We start from the raw sequence: 12,051 nt of genomic DNA on the forward strand, positions 1-12,051 counted from the left end.
GTGGTTGCTGTTGCCGTTGAATGTATCATTTCATCGTAGAATATGGAAGAAACTTTGCGTGTTGCAACTGCATTTGCACTTTTAGTAAGAACAAGGAAAACAAAATATCAAAGCAATCAAATAGTATCAACAAAGATATCTGCCACGACACTCAGCTGATGGACTGACAGTTTGGACTATATATATCCGCCATACATATTCATATATATATATATATATATATATACATACATATGCATATATATATATATATATAATATATATATATATGGCGGACGAGTGAAGTGTTGTAAATCTTGGGGCGGCCGACGGACGAACAGATGATGGACGTATGGTCGAACAGACGTGACGAGCTATTGTAATTCCGGCCTTAAAGAGCGACGAGAGATTCCTTTAGAAGAACGCCATTTTCCGCGAACCTGAAACTTGAGTCGCGGAATATCCTAAAGGCCTCCCACACACGATCAGTCCGAACTGGCAGTTAGTTCGGACTTAAATCAGCTGGAACTTAGAAAGTCGGAACTGTATCTATAAGGTACAGTGTCCGATAGATCGCTATGCCTTGGTAACCATACGCAAACCGATTTCCCCCTTTTCCCTTCCTCCAAAGGTTTATAATCTCTGGAAGCAAAAGGGGGGGGGGGGGGAAGGGTTACTGTAATTGTGCAGGTTTTGTGCGAGAGAGGGGAAGGGAGGGGATTGAGAACGTAAACTCAGCCACGGGTTGATTCCCGAATCTTGGACACCCCTGTGCCCCCCGGGAAACTCGCAATCCTTATCGCTGGCAACCTACACTTCCCCCATTCGACTGGGCGCCGCCGAAGACAAAAGGAAGAGTTGAATGGGCGTGGCCTTGCATCCTACACCGAACGCTCTCTCCCCATGCACCCCTCACCAACCTAGATGTATCACCCGTACGGCCGTACGGCCGGGGCCCGTAATTTATCGTCGGCCGTACATCAAGTCTGTCCGCGGGGATCCGTGCGAACACTTGCTCGGGGCGAAGGGGGGAGGGGGAGGGGTAAGGGAACGAGAAGGTGGGTGAGGCGGTCTGCAATACCCGTAAGAGGTGGCGATGCCCAGCGATTGAAAGAGACAGAGACAATGCCCAAAGAGGTCCCGAGTTCAAAACCTTTAAGGCCCCCCGCCTAACCCGGGCACACACGCGGTGCGCAGAGCTTCAGGAAAAAACAAAGCGATTTCAAAACTACTCGAAATATCCGAGTGGGGGTCTGCTTTTTTTTTTAACAGTAGCTTTATAAGAGTTAAAATGGCTAAAACGCATGTTTTCAGAGTTATTTCTAGGCGCAAAAACCAACCAGTACAGATTCTTGAAAGCACTTAAGGGACTTGCATTACACCATTATGTTCATTTCCCCGCCATATGTTACGGTCGCCGCTCATACGCACGACGAGAAGACTGCGCGCCAGTCCAGAGGAGACACCGCGCTAGAAGCAACCAGTGAGCGTCGCGCTTATCATCCCGCCTCGCCTGACACACACAACACCCCTGTCGAGGCGGGCCCCTTAATCACCAGCCATCCACGAACAGGGTTTTATGTAATATCATATGCACCTGCTAGCCATTTTAACTATTCTTAAAATACAGATTAAAAATTTAATCCGGAATCAAAAGTACTTTTCGGCCCTCAGCGAACTCTTAAATGCTTTTCGTAAGCAGACCCCACTGGGATATCTCGAGTAGTTTTGAAATCGCGTTGTTTTTCCTGAAGCTCTGCGCACCGTGTGTGTGCCCGGGTAGACAAGGGCCTTAAAGGAAGAACGAAGCTCGGGGACAGGGTGGGTGTGACCAGTGGCGTAGCTAAGGTGACTGGCGCCCCTGACCGAATTTGAAAATGGCTCCCCCCTCTTGGTTTAAAAGAGAGAAGGTAGGGTTCAGTAACCGCGAAAGGGAAGCCTTCAACTCACGTAGTTTCGGTTCCCTACCACGTTCGTGCAACTTCGGATTTATCTCAAAAAAATTTAAATTTTAAAAAAAATCGAAGGGTTAGGTTAGGTCAGTCTCAACATGCTTGTTTTCATTGGAAACTTCTGATTTAGCGGCTGAAGTGGCGTTCATACCAAAACGCAAAACTTCGGAAATCTTCGGAAATTCTTGCAGGGAACCGAAATACGTGAGTTATAGGCTTCCCAACCGCGAAACTGTCGTGGCCATGATGTAAATATGTTTTAAATATAGTTTTTAAATATACTTTCTATCATTATTTATCCTTTTGTTTATTGTTTGTAACTAAAAAAATTAGTAATTAGTAATTAAATCAAAAGCGCTTATGTTTATGTAAATTACAAATACGTATTTATATACTGCTTTGTGTCGGATGCTTGTTTTTTGTAATATGTTTTATTCTTTGTCGCCTGCATCCTGAATGTTTATTATATCTATTTTATTAATATTCATAATAAATAATTTCGAAGTATATTCATTCCAATTCTCATTCTGTGTTTACAAGACCCAATCAACATTTTGAAGTGATGAAACAGCAGAAAAATATCGCTTCGTTGATTTTATTATCAATATAAATTCCGCGTTTGGATGCTAATACATTTATTTAAACTGTATGTTCTAAATGCATGCTATACAATGTACATAGCAAAGTATTTTTTTACGCTTCGTGGTAACTCTTTACTATTCAAACGATTGTAAATGAACTGTCTCTGCGTGGTATTCCTGTAAGCGCGCTGCGTGTGGACCGGGCGGTGCGACCAAGGTGACGTAGTGCGCAGTGGAGGACGAGTTTGGGCGGCCGGACGGTTTCACCTCCTCTTCTTTACATCATGGTCGTGGCAGTGTCTTCCCCCTCCCTGCCACCCGCTTGCTACGCCGCTGGGTGTGACGGCTCGCGTCAAATGGGGCCACGTTGAAGCGAGTCCGCGCGCGCTGGAAGCGGTTAGTTCCAGTTGCGCTGCTGACGAGGAAGCAAGCGACGCGTGGAATACGTCCCGGAGGTGAGTGAATCTTGCGGTCACACCGCAGTGCGTTTAAGATAACACTTAACCCGTTTCAATCATTCCCAATACATATATTTTTTTTTAAAGTGAAAACTTCTTTAGCCGCGTTGAGTGATTTTTTTTTGGTAGGGGTCAAAACTTAACGGGTTCGCGTCACCGACATGCTAGTGACGTGTTGCGCCAGACTAAATGTATACGCATATATACACTAATACATTGTATATACTCGACTGTATCATGTGCGTGTTGGAATCTTTTTCGGATGGGTAATAATCTCGCGAGTTCGCGTCAACCGATATGCCGTAGTAGCAGTCAGTGAAATTAATTTGACCGCGGGAAAAGTTTTAATAATTTTTTATACTGTGCGTTGCCCAGTGAACACGTGACCTAGGTCTGGCATCACTGGTAATGGATTTTTACGTAATTTTGACATACCACTGACATGTGTTTTGACGTAATAATGAAGTAAGGATAAATTATATCATTCTGACATCATACTGATATAAAACCAAAATATTTTTTTACGTACATTTGACGTAGAAATGTCAAGTACACATTAAAAAAAAACTGTTTTTAGTTTTCACTTCTGTTGACAGTCTCCATGACTGCCTTGTTATATTTTGTGTGAAATATCTTAGCTCTCGGTGTACGGTGTTCGGCATTTGGTAGGAGTTAATTTTCGTGAACGCAACGGAAGTTGCGTGGAACGGAAAGTGTTACCACAGTGTTGCCATCTGTGGCGGAAGGCGCGAACCCTAGTCCGCGAAGCCAAAGAAATTTTTTTTTAATGAATGTTAACAAGATGTGCAGTGTTAAAAAATACAAGTTATTGTGGAAAATTAGGTTCAAAGCTGGGTTTTTGTATTTTTCAAGTATTTTTTTCTTGAAAATATAAAACGGTAGAAAACAAAAATTTGCTACCCGAACTTCTTTTATAATTAATGTTTATCATGAAAAATTGAATTGACGATAAAATTACTTAAAAGTTATATTTTCTTTCACCGTGCGAATTTTAACAAGTGGAAACGTGATGCGTGAAAAAAAAATATGGTGCCTTTTCTATGCACATAACTTCTGCGTGTTTTAAAATTCTTTTTAACAGTTCTCTTCAAATATGGACGTCGGAAACGAGATATAAAAAGCAACAAAAAAAAGTTGGAAGTTGATAAATACTTTCTCGGCGGTATTGTGTCTTGCGTAGTTTATGTACCGGTACGGTTGCTGAAAATTCCGTGTCTTTGACTAGCCTTGTTTATAAAATACGTATAGAGATGGGAGCACGGTAGGTCTTGCGTACAAGATTTAACCACCATGTTTTCGAACCTGCTGGTTCACAATAGCGCATAGGACGGTCTTGTGCGTAGATGGGAAATTAATATATATTTTTGCATGGCAGTACTAAAAGCTGTTTATATTTATCAATTATATTGTGGCGAGGAATTTTCGAGATATTAATTAATAAACTACCTATAAAAAAGTCACTAGCAACTAATTTTAGTAAAAAAGATATTTAAAAATTCGTGATTAGAATTGTTAGCTGAAAAAATAATAATAATAATTACATAACCCAAATTAATTTATATGCTAAAAAAAATGTTCGCCAATTACTGGTCAGATTTTCACGGGATAAACATTCGGTAGTTGATACGGTTTATTTACTAGTGCTAACAACAGATGTAGGATACGGTGCAAAAAATTCCTTAGGCCAGAATTAACGGCAATATTTCCATTGTGAACCCATTTCCGCACGGGTCTTGTGCGTAGTCGCACGTATTTTTTTTTTTGACGTGATAACGTCTTATAAATCGATGAACGCCGGCTTTTACGCACGAAAAATTGTCACGTTCCGCCTGAGCCGAGCGTGCAAGAACCGTGCGAGAAAATCTTCTATAATATCAAACAGGTTAAGGCGGGCTTTTTAACTAACTGTTCGTAATTATGTTTAAACAATTTTTTTTAATTAAAATTGCAAAAACTGTAAATAATATTTGAAAATTAAAAAGTATGCAAATTTTCATTAATGTTTTCGTATGACGTTATCACGTAAAATTGTCGTCCGTAAACCGACTTTACAGACAACCACCTTTTTTTTTTTTAATCGTGGACAAGAGCTCAAAAATAAGCCGGAAGAAATTGGTACACCTGCCTGGAGCCGAGCTTACTGCCAACTTTGCGGAAAGTTGGGAGCACGCGAACAACACCCGGGGAACACGGAACTTTTAATTCTGGCCTCCCCCCCCCCCCCCCCTGGGAAGGATTGGCTAAGGGGGGGGGGAAGGTTCCAGAAGGATTGTTCTTAACCCGGGGCTTGATTCTTGAGCCGAAATCTTGGCCTGGAAGGGCGGTGTTTCACGGCGATTTATTTGTGTTCGGGGAGGGAAAAGGGGGGGGGGAGGGTTTAGATCTGGGTTCGAAAGTCGAGCTGATACGCCACCTGAGCTCCCCCCCCCCCCCCCCCCCCCGGACACGCGCGGATAAAGAAAATAGTCCCCGCCGGAGGGACCGTAGCAGCTGCGTCACCCGCTCCCGAAAAGAAGAGATCGAGAGAAAAAAAAAGATTCGTCCGCTCACGTAATGGGGGCAGCCTTAAATTCCCAGCGACCCTCCACGGCACATTACCGAACAAACTGCAAGTCATTTCGTGCAGCTACGCTGCGCGTTAGACGTTAACATTTCCTTCTGGTTTAGAGACACTGAACTAATTCTAAATTTACTGTAACAAAAATTTTAATTAAATAAACACACTATGTATTCAATAACACAACAAACATGTGTATAAAACTAATTATTTAATTTTGTAAAATATTCGAGATGAATTTTAATTAATAATGAAAGTCAATTTAACTATTTATAATATGCACAAATAAAACGTACATTCCGTAACACGCACTTGAAAAAAATTATAAACACAACTTCTATCACTAATATTCTCAATAAATAAATATTTTTTTTTATTATTATGCTCATTCACGTGGGGTCCATCATCTTCAATTGAAATTTTTCTTTGCGTGGTGCGCACGCATCGTAAACATTCACGCACTTTTTTTTTTCATAACGCCTCTAAAGAAGTATAGCTTCAAAAAAAAACCAAGCACCATTTCACTATTATCTTTTTTCTATTTTTTTTCCTCGATTGAAGTGTAACTCAAAACAACAATGACTACACTACTAAAAATTAAAAAAAAAAAAAAAAAAAAAAAACAGTTTAGGCTCTATTGGTACACGGCCGCAAGTTTTTTTTAACGTGAGTACGTCGTGTAAATGGGAAGGGGAAGCCTTCTTTTCACAGACGAGGGAGCCAAACGCCCGATCGCGCATCTTCTTTTTTTTTTAATTTTGGACAACTCATGATATCTAATGGTCAATTAGGTTAGCTACATTATAAATACTTTAAAACTTTGTGGACGGTTGATTTGGTTAGGATAGCTACATTAAAGATACTGTGAAATCATGTAAACTGTTTCCTAGCCCTGGATAGCTACATATTAAAAAGTTATTTGCTAAGCAACCATAAAATGATTTACAGTATTTTTAATGTAGCTATACTTACCTAATATAACCAACAATGTTTTAAAGTATATATAATGTAGCTAACCTATCCTAATCGACCGCAAAATTTAATGCCACGCCGGTTTACACAATGAGATAGAACGGGGGGAAAAAAAAAGCGAGCATGAACTTCGGGTGTGGCTCAGCCCGAATGTTCAAGTCTCAGGGTGACTCAGATCGAGGGGTCAATATCCCGAAGTCTGTCAAGACTCTTTAACACCCACGGACACACCTCCCTATTCTCCGAATACGGCTTCGTCGATTTTGATCACGGGGAAAAATGTCTTACAACGCCATTCACCCCTCTTCCAACCACCGCACCCATTTTCTTTCATTCATTGCCCCCCCAACAACCATCCCACCCTTTTCAACGTTTTCAATTCCTCTCTTACGCCAACATCCCCCTCCTGTCCGATTACCTATCTATTTTTACCCCTGTTCACCGGAGCAGTTCGTCTCTCCGTATCTCCATCGGACTGGTGACCATTGTTCACCGTACAATTCCGTTCGATACACCACCCCCCACACCCCTCCCATTTTTTTTATTCTTCTCCTCTCATACAGCTCTTATCCACTGACCGACTCATCATTCTCTCAACCCCCTCCCCCATCCCTTCCCATTTTTTTCTTCTTCATTGTACTGCAAAACCCAATTTTTCTCCCCTTGACCGAGTCCATAAAGGGCCCAGTTATTACAAAAAGTCAGTGATCAAATCTCACGTCTGGAGTTGAGTTCACAATAAAACACGGCGAACATGTTGTGTGGTAACGCAAACAAAAAAAAAACTGCTTTTGTCATATTTTTGGCGTCGCTAATTTCTGTAATCATGTATACCAAAAGCAAAAATTTCACTTTTATTTATTGTTAAGCTATCTTCCATTAAAAATTTTTTTGGAACATTTAGTTGCAGTAGTTGGCAATAACTTACTATTTATATAATTTATATATATATGGCAAAAAATAATGTCATCACATTAATTTTGTTTATGGTTTTTCTATGATGTTAAGTTATAGTGTGTGCTATTTAAAGACTTGTAATAGATAAAAGTAGAGGGTAAATTTAAAATTTACGTTTGAGTTATTAGATTATTTCACACACATTTTAGGTTTTCTAAAATTAAAATTGGAGTGAAACAAATACAACTTTTACATTAAAGATTACCTCAAATCATATGAATAAAAAGGTTCTCAATATAAATATTATGTTAAGAACCATCACTACAAAACTACACTTCTACGTGATTGTACATGTTTATATTAAATTAAAATATACACCAAAATAATTTTAAAAATAACTTTTTACATTTCAGAAAGTAAAGGTAAATTTGCTAGTCATTTCAATAAGTATTTTACCGTGTTCTTCCAAGTATCTCGCTGTATTTATGCCTGCAACAATTATGTTTCAGATGTATGGTTTATTTTTAGAAAATAAAAAATAGTTTTAATTGATCTTAATACTGAAACAGAGTTTACCAAAGCAAAATTGCATTTAAAATTACAATATTCGAAGTGTTTGTTAACAAATGTATAAAGCTGGGTTTTAAAATTCAAATAAATCCTATTATTTGAAGTCAACAAATACAGGAATGAAAATTACATTTATCACTAATGCGTGTCTATAGTTACCATTCATTTGTCCAAACAATAGTTCTGTAAATTGAAAAAAAAACCTTTGCAGCATGAAAATGTCAAATTGTTGCGAATAAGTAATAACATGGTATTTTTAAGTTTCCCATATAAATTTCACTGTACTATTTTAACATTTTCATGTAAGTATTTTTACGTTTATCAGTTTTATTTCTTAATATTTACTGCTATTTTTGTAACATGTAGAGAATAAGACACATTTTCACAAGTAAATACTCAGATCTATATTTTTATACAATACAAGAGGTTGTCTTTTATCCTACATATATGTATAATTAAAAAATAATAATATTTAGGTGGGTTTGAATTTTTTAAAAGGTTTTCGAAGCTTTTGTATTGTTTTAAGATTTTTTTAAAAACTATTTATACAGTTTGGAAGATTTTTTAAATTTAGAATTTGTATTTTTTTATGATGGGTTTTGTATGTTTTGTACGTTTATGATATGTTTGAATATGGTTTGACTATGTTTAAATTGCGTTTTTGACGTGTTAATGCACACAATCGCTTCTTTAATACTGAACGGAATTCGATCAAATTAGGAAAAGAGCTTGCTAATTTGCTGCTTTCACACATTGAAAACATAATTCCGTCACTACTTACTTAGGAAGTAAGCATGGGGTGAAACAGGTTAATTTTTTTTTTGGGGGGGGGGTTAAAAAGTTTTCTATTGTATATTAAGATTTAAATTATGTAGATTTATTGCATGTAAACGTTCAGAATTTATTCAATCGCATTTTCGCTAGCACATACTCCGTCTGGACTCTTCAAGTATGTATTGTTACAAGTGGTGGGAAAAGGTTTCAAAGGACAGCCCAAATTAATAAGACTTTTTTTCATTTATTTACTTAAAGATACTTTTTTTAAAATTAAATTACAACCGTCATGACAATACCACACTCTGATCACACTTTCATAAATCCGTTATTTTCTCGCCCCACTAAAGATCTGCTGGACAATTGATGTTCATTTTTGTCCCCATATTGGTCCCAAAACACCGCTTCGCACCGCAACATTGTTCAAGAATCTCCGAACTCCGCGCTCGAAGCCCGTACCTCGTCGCCCGATGTCGCCGTCAAAGGGGTTCACTCAACCATCTTCTTCATTTCACTGCAGCTCGCTAGGGAGGCATCCTTTCTCATACTTCTTGGTTCGGCCCATTTGTAAAGGTATCCTTCTTCAGTCTTCAGAAGTGTCCCGCCATTAAAAAACAAAGAACTTGTCTTCACATTCGAAGCTACAAGAACAATGGGATTCTAGTTACGCCAATTCAAGGAACCTGGGGGGCGAGGGGGGGCATCTGTGAACGTGACTAATGCTTAAGACAGACGAAGGTACGCCAGGACTTTACGGAAAGGCTCCATAATTAGAGCCTGAGAGGGGGGAGGTGTGGTTGTCAGAAAGCGGCAGCTTATGCCAGGTCCTTATAGTCGTGAGAGGAGGGGGGAGGGATGGATGTTAACCTGTTTAAAGGGATGAGGTGAGGTTATCACACTGGCTAACCGGCCTCCCGTCTCCAGCATAGTCGTAACACTTTTTTAAAATTTGAACATCGTAACTCTCGGTTTTCGGCATTTGGCAGGAGTAATTTCGTGAATGGAGCGGAAGTCGCATGAAACGGAAATGTAGCCTCTAGGCTGCCATCAGTGGTGGAGTGTGCGAACCAAAATTTCACAAAGTTAAAAAAAACTTTAAAGTATTAACTGTTTGATGAATTTTAGCAAGAAGAGCAGTACTTAAATAAAATTCGCTGTCGAAAATCGGGTACAAAGTTAAGTACTTTTTTTTAAAAGTATTTTTCGCTTTTATTGGAACTTTTTCTATCATTCGGTCTGCAAATGGAATGATTCAATATTCGTCGTTGCTACTTCAACGGCGAATTCTAGCGGCAGGTGCTAATAATACACGTGATGCACGTCCAGAGATGTAGTTTAAAACACAATTTACGTATCTTATCACGCTCAGCATAATTTCTGGAGAATTCTGTGTTAAAATTTTGTGACAACGTTTCGTGTTATAAGTTTTTTTTGCAACGTGAGAACACACGAATTTGCTCGTCACCTAGGTTAGAAGTTACACATCACTGGCTAGTACTGAAAGACAGATTTTTTTGACGTGGCAACGTCTAATAAATCGATGAACGCCGGCTGCACGCACGAAAACCGTAACGCACATTGTCCCGTTACGCTCATTGTACGTTTGCGTCGCATCTATCTATCTCCCACTCGATTGGAACAACCATCGATTTGACTTTTTCGAGGCACATTAAACTTGAAAGACTCCCATTCGTTTCCTACTTTTCCTACCATCGTCCTATCCTTAACAGAATAACACAGATTGGAAGAAGTGAAATAGCAAACATGTGTAAAAGTTATAGTTAAAATAATCTCTTCGTTAAAATAATAAACATATTTGAATTAATTAATGTTTATAAAATTATAAATTTATCAATTAAATTGTAGATTTTATTTCACTTCATCTTTATATCCATACAAAATAGTGATAATACAATAAAAATGATTCAACTTTATTCATAAAAGTATGCAATCAATTCATCATGTTTTGTTATGACCTCACGTTAATCCATCGTCCGTAAACCCACCTACAGACAACCATTTTTTTTTTTTTGCAGATGCCGTGGCTGGTACTTAAGACTAAAAGTTGCTCCTAGAAAACCACCTTTCAGTCAGGTCACCTGGAACAACAGTTATGGCTGAAACGATTAAGTTCTGAACAGCGAAGACTTTCCCGTGGGATACAATGATGGTAAGTCCTAAAAATATACAGGGAAATAATCTCCAAAAAGGACAGCAAATCTACAATAAACTGTTAATACATCGTTCCAATGTATGATCGCAGTAAGAACTTACTGCGAATAGTTTACATGTTTCCTATGAATAAATGGCATCTCCCCTGTATTTATTTGATGAAACTATTAATTAATAGGAAACGTGCCATGTTGGGTGAAAAAAATCTCATAAAAAATACTAATAAATATTTCATTTTCGTTTTTGAGAACGAATGCGACACATAATTTTGTTCAGATAATTTAATCAATGTTTTCTACATTAAAACTAAGCAAATCAAATACGAGTTTTATCTCTGTAATTAAGTAAGCTATCGTTTATAGAGATAATTTTTTTTAAAATTCTAATAGTTTTATACTGTTTGTTTATTTAGTTATTTCTCATAAAACGGGTGATATCTCTTCAGCTCAGCCGGTGACATAAGTGAAATTTGGTACCCAGTGGCTTACTAGGTGTATTCGTGCATGAAACGTCTTCGATCAACCCAAATTTCAGGGAGCAAAATCAATGAACATAAATACTGTTCCCTCAGAACTTCATTTTAAATTTGGGGTATATAGAATCGCTTCTTTTGTAGCAAAATTAATAAACAAACTTCCTAAAGATCTTCAATTATCTTTTAAAATAAATAAATTTCCAGTTTTCAAAGAAAGTTTAAAACAATTTATTATTAAGAAAGCCTATTACAGTATGGATGAATACCTAATATCTTCTCATAATTGTGATTAATGTATAAATACTTATTAATTTTCTTGTCAATTTTATTATTTTAATGTGTATTTTTGTTTTATATTTATTAGCTTTTACATAATATGTCCTTTTTATACTTTGTGTGATGTTTATTATATTGTTTGTTATGTTTTTTATCATTTGTAATATTGTAATCAATTGACAACTCCTATTTCACCTTGTGGTGTATAAAACAGGAAGATAATAAATAAATAAAAAATAAAAATAAATATTAATGCAAGTTTAAATATTTATTCCCGAAGCTGTACATTGGCCTGTTAGATTTTGGCTTGAAATTAAAAAACAAGAAAAACATTAAAACGTCTTATCTTCCAATAATAGCTCAAATT

The 12,051-nt window shown here is 37.6% G+C and overlaps 1 protein-coding gene across 4 annotated transcripts in view; it reads left to right on the forward strand.

The window, feature by feature from the left end:
* LOC134541356 (uncharacterized) overlaps positions 1-12,051 on the forward strand; it is a 975,422-nt gene that overhangs the window by 903,226 nt on the left and 60,145 nt on the right. For all 4 annotated transcript variants that reach the window (XR_010076613.1, XR_010076612.1, XR_010076614.1 and 1 more), the window contains one exon: positions 10,798-10,931. The gene's annotated coding sequence lies outside the window, so the exon portion shown is untranslated. The remainder of the gene's footprint in view (positions 1-10,797; positions 10,932-12,051) is intronic.

This window comes from Bacillus rossius, chromosome 18 (assembly GCF_032445375.1).
Source record: "Bacillus rossius redtenbacheri isolate Brsri chromosome 18, Brsri_v3, whole genome shotgun sequence".
NCBI classification, from domain to species: Eukaryota; Metazoa; Arthropoda; class Insecta; order Phasmatodea; family Bacillidae; genus Bacillus; species Bacillus rossius.